This window comes from Triticum dicoccoides, chromosome 1A (genome assembly GCF_002162155.2).
Source record: "Triticum dicoccoides isolate Atlit2015 ecotype Zavitan chromosome 1A, WEW_v2.0, whole genome shotgun sequence".
NCBI classification, from domain to species: Eukaryota; Viridiplantae; Streptophyta; class Magnoliopsida; order Poales; family Poaceae; genus Triticum; species Triticum dicoccoides.
The window spans coordinates 454,488,750-454,499,868 of record NC_041380.1 but is presented as its reverse complement, the minus strand read 5'-3'; the positions used below and the strand labels follow the sequence as shown (position 1 = coordinate 454,499,868).

The 11,119-nt window shown below is 52.3% G+C and overlaps 1 pseudogene; it reads left to right on the top strand.

Annotated features, from left to right (window-relative positions):
• LOC119278355 overlaps window positions 1-1,075 on the top strand; it is a 6,343-nt pseudogene extending 5,268 nt beyond the window's left edge.
• The last annotated feature ends 10,044 nt before the right edge of the window (window positions 1,076-11,119 follow it).

Below are 11,119 nucleotides of genomic sequence, written 5' to 3'. Positions count from 1 at the left end.
GAAGAGCACAAGTAAATGGAAGCGGAAGAGGCCGTGGAAAAGGCAGAGGCAGAGGACAAGCTGAAGCTGCAATTCAAGATCCTTTTCATGCGCATGCGGTCTTTGAAGCACATGATCCTTTTCATGGGTTTGACATACGAGAAGTTGCTTCACAACCAGCTGCAGCTAATACTAGAGAGAAGCTACCAGTAATGAGGGGTTCAGGTTCAGCAGGGGGCAGATTCATGGAGTACTTCACTGCCAGTGGCAACCACTGAAGAAAATCCTATGTCGAAGGCTTCTTTTGTGAATGAAAAGTTTACATCTTTATGAAAACTGACTCGTAAATGTCAGGTTTATGTAACTAAAAGCTCAGACTTGAATGGATGCTTATGTTACATTACATATTTTGGGGATCTAGGCACAGTGACTTGTAAGTGTCAGGTTTAGGTAACTTAAGCACATAACTATATGGATGCTTATGTTACAACACATATTTTATTCCTGTAAGACCACGGATATTGTCCGTTTAAGTATTGTTCTAGTCTTATATATGCTTCAGTTTGAAATATTTTATTCATTCTATAGCTACTTTGGTTCATTTCTATAGCTATTTTACAAATAAGTATCACAAACTTTGATTCAGTCGTAGCTATTTTGGATCATTCTATAGTTTCTTTTGTGTCAGTTTTCATTGGTTCATATTCACAGATACACAGGATGATGCATCGCTGGATTACACTGAAGAAAATCTGTAGCTATTTGCTGCTGAACTCTGAAAAAAGAAAGGACAAAGGAAGCAACCTAAACTCGTTGGGGAGGAGCTCTGTACAGGACGGCCGGCGGCGTCGACGATGCCGCTGGTGGACGAGCCAACGCTGACATGAAGGAAGAGGTGCTGGTGGAGGAGACGACGTCGGGATGGACGAACCGGCGAGCTGCCGGCGATGAGCTAGCCGGCGACTCTGGCTCGGGAGGAGACGGCATGCACACAGATGTAGGTGGCTGTTAGTACGGGCACTAGTTAGAGGATTTGGACTCTGTGTGCTGGATTTGGGTTGTGTGTTACTAGTTAGCCCAAAGGTTGTGGTTTTGTGAAAACTTCTCCAAAAGGTGGGGTAAAGTGTTATAAATGCCCCTGAAGTTGATGTTCTATGCAATTCACTCATTTGAAAAACAAGTTGGTCCTACACAGCTCTGTCTCGCCGGCGGCGCTCTATCCCTAAAGAGACTGGCTTTTCTACTCCCGGGTGTAGTACACCTCACTATCTACACCGTTACCTTCCCTCAAGATTTGGACCAGGGCCTGCTCCTCCATCGCAATTTGCAGAGCACGTTCAATAGTAACCCACGCACTGTTCATCTGAGACAGATTCCCTGTTCATCTTTGGCAGATTCCCTTTCTCTGACAACTGAGACACAAATAGGGCAGTGCTCTTCTTTTTTAATGGAGTGGTGTACACTGTTGAGTGAGTGAACACTATATGAGACTATGAGAGACACGCAGAAAAAATGAAGAGAGAAATCGCCTGTGAGAGAACTTTACTTATTGGACAGGTGACACAGAAAATAATGAAGAGAGAGAGCGTGCCTGTGTGAGAGAACTTCACTTTTGTTTGGACAAGCCACAAATAATGGAGGAAGAGAGAGAGAGAGCGCGACAGTGAGAGAAAACTTCACTCTTTTTGTTGGAAACGAATATTTTGGCAATGCAACTCGATGTATTGATCGGTGCATAGCGCACGTATATATGGAGTACAAGGTGGGCCACAACCTCAACTATACAATGACTAGGAGGTGGGCCGAACTATACAATATACATGCACAAACCATATATTCAACACCCCCCGCAGTCGAAGCGTCGCCGGAGACGCAAAGACTAGACCTGAACTCCTCGAAAATAGAAGTAGGCAGTCCTTTTGTCATAACATCGGCAAACTGTTGCGCCGTCGGGACGTGGAGGACCCGGATGCGCCCAAGGGCCACCCGCTCACGAACAAAGTGTATGTCGAGCTCAATGTGCTTCGTTCGTCGATGATGGACCGGGTTGGCGGAGAGGTACATGGCGGAGACGTTGTCGCAGTAGACAAGTGTGGCCTTGTGAACATCACAAAGCAACTCCTGGAACAGCTGACAAAGCCAAGAGCATTCGGCAACGGCGTTAGCCACTGCCCGATACTCTGCCTCGGCACTCGAGCGAGAGACTGTGGGCTGTCGCTTGGAGGACCAAGAGATCAGAGACGGCCCAAGGTAGACACAGTACCCCGAAGTGGATCGACGTGTGTCCGGGCAGCCAACCCAGTCCGCATCAGAGTAGGCGACGAGGTCGGTAGAGGCGGAGGCCGTCAGTGTAAGTCCCATGGACGTAGTGCCGCGTATGTAACGGAGGATACACTTCACCAAGGTCCAGTGAGAGTCACGCGGAGCATGCATGTGAAGACAGACCTGCTGAACGGCATACTGCAAGTCGGGGCGCGTCAGAGTGAGGTACTGCAAGGCACCCACAACGGAGCGATAGAAGGCCGCGTCGGATGCGAGAGAGCCCTCCAGAGCTGAAACCTTGGCCTTGGTGTCAACAGGCGTGGGAGCAGGCTTGCAGTTAAGCATGCCGGCACGATCGAGAAGCTCATGGGCGTAACGCTGCTGATGCAGAAGGAACCCATCTGGCCGTCGAACCACCTCAATGCCGAGGAAGTAGTGGAGGGGCCCCAAGTCCTTCAGGGCAAACTCATCGCGAAGACGAGCAGCAAGCCGCTGGAGAAGCGCGACAGTGGAAGCCGTGAGGATGATGTCGTCGACATAGAGAAACAAGTAGTCCGTGTCAACCCCGTGATGGTACACGAAGAGGGACGCATCGGAGCGGGTCGATGTAAATCCGAGCGTCTGCAGGAAGGTGGCGATGCGCTGGTACCAGGCCCGGGGCGCCTGCTTCAACCCGTAAAGAGAACGGGAGAGCAAGCACACATGGTCCGGATGTGTGGCGTCGACAAAGCCGGTGGGCTGCTCACAGAACACCTGCTCGGCGAGGTGGCCGTGCAAGAAGGCATTGGAGACGTCCAACTGATGCATGGGCCAAGCTCGGGAGACGGCCAGCTGAAGCACGGCGAGGATCGTGCCCGATTTAACAACCGGAGCAAAAGTGTCGGTGAAGTCCACACCCGCATGTTGCCGAAAGCCTCGAACCACCCAGCGAGCTTTGTAGCGCTCGAGAGTCCCGTCGGGACGAGTCTTATGCCGAAAGACCCACTTGCCCGTGATGATGTTGGCACGAGGTGGCCGAGGGACAAGATGCCAGGTGCGGTTCCGTTGGAGCGCATTGAACTCTTCCTGCATCGCAGCGAGCCAATGAGGATCCCGAAGGGCGGCTCGAGCCGACGATGGGAGAGGGGATGGCTTGGAGACAGAAGCGGTGAGAAGATACTCATCCCTGGTGTACCGCGAACTCGGGCGGAAGGTACCGGCCCGAGAGTGAGTCATCGGGCGGGGCAGCGAGTCCGGGGTGACGGGCGAGGACGAAGAAGAGCCCGCCGCCACTAATGCCGCGGGCGAGGCCACCGGCGAGGGCGCGGGGAAGGCCACCGCGGGCGAGGCCGCCGGCGAGGGCACGGGGGGCGCCGAGGAGGCCCGCGCCGATGGTGGCACAGGGGGCGTCGTAGGCGCTGGGAGGGGTGCAGCCCCTAAGGAAACCGGCCGGGGAGGAACTCAACCTGGGGCACGGGGGGCACCCTCAAAGCCAGGAGGCGGCCCAAGAGAAGTGCCCGAGCGGCCGTCACCAGGATCGGGCAAGGCCGCAACATCCGAAGGTACCTGCTGAAACGGAAAAACCATCTCATCAAAGTAAACGTGTCGGGAAGTGATGACCCGATGTGAGATAGGATCATAGCAGCGGTAGCCTTTGGTGTTGGGGGGATAGCCAAGAAAAATACAGGCCACGAACCGTGGTGCGAGCTTATGAGAAGTAGTGAAAGCGATGCTAGGGTAGTACAAGCAACCGTAAATGCGAAGCTCGGTGTAGGAAGGTGGCGTGCCGAACAAAAGATGATGAGGAGCAAAATTCCCGCGAGTGCGACAGGGACGGATGTTGAGGAGTAGTGATGCGGTGGCGAGTGCGTCAGGCCAGAAACATGGTGGCACATTAGCGTGAAAGAGGAGGGTGCGAACGCAGTCATTAAGAGTGCGAAGCACGCGCTCAGCGCGGCCATTTTGTTGCGAAGTGTACGGGCAAGTGAGACGAAAAATTGTGCCGTGTGTGGCGAGAAGGTTGCGGATTGCAAGATTATCGAACTCCTTCCCGTTGTCTGTTTGCAACGCATGAATGGGGCGACCAAACTGCGTGGATACATAGGAGTAGAATGCGGTGAGAGTGGCAACAGAATCCGACTTTCACCGCAACGGGAAGGTCCACACATAGTGCGAAAAATCATCAAGGATAACAAGATAATAGAGATAGCCCATGTTACTTGCAACAGGAGAGGTCCAAACATCACTATGAATTAACTCAAATGGGTATGAATCAACATGCGAGGAAGTGCTAAAGGTTAAACGAGTATGTTTGCCGAGACGACAAGCATGACAAGTGTGATCGTCGATCTTATTACACGTGAATGAAAAACTGCGAAGAATATGACGAAGGGTGGCAGGGTTGGGATGACCAAGGCGAGCATGCCAAAGGTCCACTCCAGTGAAAAGCGCCACGGGTGCAGCGACGGAGGATGTGGAGGAGTGGACCGGGTAGAGATCGTCGGGGCTGTCTCATCGGTGGAGCACCATCCGGGTACGGGCATCCTTAACAGAAAAGCCAAACATGTCAAATTCAACGGTGACAGGATTTTCACGTGTAAGAGAACGAACAGAAACAAGATTTTTAATGATGTCAGGTGAAACGAGTACGTTAGAAAGATGTAAAGGAACGGAGTTAGAAGGAAAAGCAGCATGGCCGACATGAGTGATGGGCATGGAAGAACCGTCGCCCACGGTAATGCGAGCAGCAGTGTGAACAGGGTGAGCGGTAAGAGGGTTACCGGGGTTGGCGGCCATGTGAGCTGTGGCTCCGGTGTCCATGTACCAGTCGCCACCACTGGTGTACTGCTGTGGCGTGGGGGCAGTGTGGAGGGCCGCTAGCAGCGCGGGGTCCCATGGTGCCGGCGGGAGGGCCGGGGCCGACGGCAGAGGCTGTGGCGGCGGCGCCACGAGCCCACCGGCCGGAGGCAGCCCATAGGCCGCCGAGGGGCCGTAGAGCGGCGCCGATGGATACGCCCGAGGGGCCGCGTACAGAGCCTGATGAGGGGCCGGGCGGGCGCCAAAAATACCAGGGCGCGCGGTATGGGCATGGAGTATGCGTGAACAACCCCCGTCCAGGGGTTCTGGCCGACCTGCCAGGGCGCCGGCGGGAGCTGGTGCTGCGGCTGGCGCGGCGCCCCGCCATGGGCAGCTGGCGGCTGCTGCTGCTGCTTGTGGCCATCTCGGCCGCGACGCCCGCCTCGGCGCTGCTGCTGCTCAGCGGGGGGCGGCGGAGGGGCCTGCGGCGGCGCGGGATATGGGAACCCGGGCGGCGGCTGCACGTGGAGGGGCCCCTGGGCGGGCCGTGGCGGGGGAGCCGGAGCGGTGGGCGGCGCACCGCGGCGGGTTCCGGCGGTGAGAGCCGTATGGGTGGCTCGGGTGCGCGACATCCACATCCTCTTCTCCTCCAGCTTCAGGTACGCGACGACCTTGGGGAAGGTCAGGTTGGTGATGAGAGGGATGTTGGAGGCGGTGTTCCCGAAGTCTTTGTTCATGCCGACGATGAGAGTGCCGAGGAGGAGCTCGTCGGATACCTTCTCGCCGAGGTCACGGAGCTCGTCGACAAGCTTCTTGAGGCGCATGCAATAATCGTCGACCGACGAGTCAAGCTGTTGGCACCCAAAAAACTCGCCGTGCAAGAAAACCTTGCGTTGGAGCGCGTTGTCGGTGAAGAGGCCGTTGAGCTTAGTCCAAACGGCGTGAGCGTCATCATCGGCGAAGACCACCGTGTGGAAGAGGTCCTTCGAGATGGTGGTGTAGAACCAGCAGATAAGAGTGGCGTCGATGGACGTCCACTCCTCATCGTCCTCCATGAAGCGGGAGTCCACGGAGTCATCGATGTGATCCCGGAGATTGTACTCATGGAACACAAGGGAGAAGTACGTCTTCCAGGCGTAGTAGGTGGAGGTGAGTTGATCGAGGACGACGGGAACCCGAGCGAGGATATTGAGATCAGGATGACGACGGGATCGGGGCCGTCGAAGGGGTTGGTGCGGCGGCTGCGGGTGGTACCGGTGGAACCGGGGGAGGCCATGGCCGAGAGGGGAGGGCGGCGGCGCGTGGTGAAGCGGCGCGGCGCGAGTGGCGGCGCTGCGGGTTGCGGGCGGAAGCGCGAGGCGGCGGCGGCACACAGGGGGCGGCGGCGAGGAGACGCGGCGGCGGCGGCACGACGTGGCGGCGGCTGCGATGGGATCGCGGCGGCGGCGGCAGGAGTTAGGGTTAGGATCATAGGTATGATACCATGTTGGAAACGAATATTTTGGCAATGCAAATCGATGTATTGATCGGTGTCTAGCGCACGTATATATGGAGTACAAGGTGGGCTACAACCTCAACTATACAATGACTAGGAGGTGGGCCGGACTACACAATATACATGCACAAACCATATATTCAACACTTTTGAGAAGTGAGAGAGCATGTGAGACAATATATATGCGTGAGTAAACGAGATAACTTTTTTAGTAGGCGTGAGAACTTGTGCATGCATGCTGATGTGACTATGAGAGAGAGACTTAACCCGAGGAAAGACAGATGCGCAAGGGCTGCAGCAAAGTTCACATGTTACCTCTGTCAATTTGCTGCGATTACAGGCCAGGCACTGCAATGCTCTGCAGGTATTCAGACTTCTGCGCGAATCTCAAGAAAACTGGACGACCGAGATAACGGGTGTGAGTACACCCGGGAACTCACACCTGGGAGTAGTCACACCTTTCCCTATCCCTAAATCTCTTTTTGCCGGCGGCGCTCTTCCTCAAATTCCACCCTTTCTTCTCTACGGCTGTCTTCGCATCTTTTGGAGTACTGAATCGACTCCGATTCCAGATCGGTTCCGGGGCGGTGACCCACACATTTTTCTCCGTCTCAGTTCAAGAATCGGAGAGGTTCAGTGTCGATGCCGACGGCTCTATTTAACCGCAACCGCGGCCGTGAGTCGGCAACATCTACTCGCTACTCGATTCGTCGCGCGGGTGGAGGTAGCTCACTCATGGCCAGGGCCCGGACCGGGATGGGTCGATGCCTTCGCCGCTGCCGCGACGAGTGGATCAGCGCCCTCCCCGATGACCGGATCAGCGCCCTCCCCGACGACCTCCTCCTTTCAGTACTCATGGCCAGGGTAGACTGGTACTAGTTCAGGCTTGCTTAGCAAGCATACCAGTTTACCTCCTATCTTTCTTTAAATTCCTCAAGTGGGCCATTGAGCTTATCAACACTCAGATGACAAATTATTTTTGGAATGACTTTGAAGGAAATAAGAAGATCCATCTAGCTAATTGGAGGATGGTCTGTATGAAGAAAGATTTTGGTGGTTTGGGTATCCCTAATCTTCAAGAACTCAATATTAGTTTATTGGGCTCTTGGATCAAAAGATACCATGAGGATAAAGATAAGCTATGGAAGAAGGTGATTAACCATAAATACAACACTAAGAACCCAAACATTTTCAACTACCATTCTACCCCCTCATCATCCAGGTTCTAGAAAATAGTGCTGGGGGTAGCCAAAGCAGTTAAGTTTGGTTTTAGATGGAAGGTTGGTGATGGGGGTAAGGAGAGATTCTGGGAAGACACTTGGTTTGGTACATCTCCCCTGGCAATCCAATTTCGGCCCTTGTACACTATCTGTAATCAGATTTGGAAAAGTATTAAAGATATCTGGGATAATGACCAGATTAAGCTTACTTTTAGAAGGAATTTTTTAGAGAGCATGATAGAGGACTGGCTCCAACTAGTGGAAATTGTCCACAGTCTAGTGCTTTTTGATGAGCTGATGCTTTAATTTGGCAATATGAAAGTTATGGGAAATACTCCAGCAGCTCTCTCTACCACATAATTAACTTTAGAGGGGTCAAACCTATTTACATCCCTGCTGTCTGGAAGTTACATGTCCCCCCTTAAAATTCATGTTTTTGTGGTTGGTTTCTCATAACAAAATCATGACTAGAGACAATCTCAGAAAAAGGCAGATCATTAAACCTTTGGATTGTGTTTTTTTGCTATGAAGATGAAACTGTTCATCATCTCCTTTTTGATTGTGTGGTCGCTATGTTTGTGTGGGAAATCATTAGAGAACATTTGAAAGTAGATGTAGGCACGGATTATTTGTCTGTTGCCAGATTTTGGCTCTCAAACAAAAAGAGATCCTCCCTTAATGTAGCATGTGCAGTAACCATGTGGTGCATATGGAAACTTAGAAATTCCATTATCTTTAACAATGCTATATGGATTTCTGTCAAGCAGGTTTTAGGGAAGATGCTGAGTTTGACCAAGATCTCGATACTGGTCCCGAAACAGGAGAAAGAAACTTTGGGGGGCTTCTTGAGGTACTTAAAGGAAGTGAAGGCGCCTCTAACCATCAAGAGTGGTTGAGCTGGGACAAATTACACACTGCAGGCAGGGATACAGAGCCGGGATCACCCTCATCCACTCCAAACAAGCTTGCTCTGAATGTTGGGATATTCAGCCCTTCATGAGTGCTTCAACTGACGTGGTTCCCACAACCAGCTACAGCCCCTCCTCTGAAGGCCAGGAGGGCTCTCAGCATCTTCGAGTTATTCACCACCTGATGTGGATCTCCCCCTCCCCCCTCCTTATGATTTATGATGTAATGCTATAGTAAACTTTGTCGCCGGTTTCTAATAATGGCTCAGTGTAAAATGTTGATCTCGTAGTAGCTCTCTGGCAGCTTTGTGTCAGGAAAGGTCTAGCCTTTCTAGGAGTAGTTCTCTTTTGCTACTTTCTGAACATGTGGTTTCGTTATATTCAATATAATGGAGTTGGGGATTCGGTCCCTTTTATTCTAAAAAACTATACTCTTCATCGGCGGTGGTTGTTGTTCCGTTGTGTCGGTCTTATGGGACCTTAGCATGACGACTTCCCGACTGTCTACTACAACAAGTTTTGTCCGGCTCCGGCGAGGAAGGGACGATGACAATATTGCGCCTTCGGCTTGCTTTAGTGTATGTAGTCGTTGCTAGATGGTCTACAGATCTGGATGTAATTTTTTTATTTGTAGTGTTCGTTGTACTATCATGATTGAAGATGAATAGATCGGAAGTTTTCTCGAAAAGAAAAGGTAAGTATTTCACATCTAGTAGTAGATGTGACATAGCAATTCTGTTTCTGTTAATCTTGCACGGCACGTCCGCACGACGCACGGAAGGCATATCAAAATCTAGACTAGCCCCACAAATCAATACTAGTCTTTTCTGCGCACTTCGTCCTCACTCATGCGCATCCGGGAGCAACTTCCCGGTCGGTCACCCATCCTGACACTACTCCAAACTGAGCACACTTAACTTTGGAGTTCTGTCCGAATGGGCTCCCGGAAAAGAAGAAATTCCTTATTGATATGAGTAGTCTATATCATCCCTAGTAAGCCAGGCCATCACATAGTTGCACACACATTAATGTTTAGTTGGCAGGACACTAGTTGCACACATATGCTCAGTTGGTGCGGCGATGTAGTCTAGTTGCACACACATTGATGTTTAGTTGGCAGGACTATTGGCACACACATATGCTTAGTTGGCGCGACAATTTAGTCTAGTTGCACACACATTGATGTTTAGTTGGCAGGAAGACTAGTTCGTCGAAACATCCCCATGCGGGATCTACTTTTGAAGAGTACATCGCGAGGGTTTTAATGATGAAAACGGATCTGAATTTCGACATGTGGCTTAGAAGATATGTCTTTTATAATTATGAAAACTAAAAAATAATGCACAAGGGGCGGGCATGAGGAATATTAATACAGTGGCATGCAGGTATCCATCACGTAAGAAGAGACCACATATGATAGGGACTAGACGTGTTGCCTTTTTTTGGACCAGGCGACACGCGCTTACTTTTTTTAGCCGGCCGCTCGCGAGCGCTAACGAGCCGCCGGCCACCAGCTAGACGCGCCCTATTTTTTTAGGGAATCACCTCTGGTTGTTAGGCAAGTTATATACGCGAAAACTTTTTTTTCTTGAAGAAATTCCCCCCTCGTACATGGGTTCTAAAACTGCTAACCATACCTGGCCAAACGGGCCGGCCCGGCACGGCACGGCCCGGCCCATCGTAATCGTGCCTGGCCCGCCAGGGCACGATTATTATACAGGCCGTGCCATGCCGGCCCGCGTGCTGCGCCCTTAGGCCCAGGCACGGCCCAGTTAGTAAACGGGCCAGCACGTTGGCCCGTTTAACACGACGGGCCGCATATTTTCAGTCTATTATTTGACGCACTGAGCGTTTTAAGCTATTTTTACATGTTGGGCCATATATAGAAATATATAAAAAACTTAATCGGACCGTGCTGTGCCGGCCGATGTGCCCAGTCTCCAGGGCCAGGCACGGCCAAGGGCGTGCCGCGTGCCGGGCCCGGCCCGTTTAGCCCGTGCCGTGCCTGGCCCAAGGCGGGCCGTGCCGGCGTGCTCACGGGCCGGCCCGAAAAAGCGGGCCCATTTGGCCAGCTATACTGCTAACGTGATTTATTCTAATACTATTTGAAAAACGAGTTTTTTTGATGGACTATTTGAAAACAAGTTGGTCCTACACAGCGCACACTCTCTGTCTCGCCGGCGGCGCTCTGTCCCTAAATCTCTTCTTGCCGGCGGCGCTCTTCCCCGAATTCCACCCCTTCTTCTCTACGGCTGTCCTCGCATCTTTCGGAGTACTGAGTCGACTCCGATTCCAGATCGGTTCCGGGGCGGTGACCCACACATTTTTCTCCGTTTCAGTTCAAGAATCGGAGAGGTTCAGTGTGGATGCCGACGGCTCTATTTAATCGCAACCGCGGCCGTGAGTCGGCAACATCTACTCGCTACTCGATTCGTCGCGCGGGTGGAGGTAGCTCACTCATGGCCAGGGCCCGGACCGTG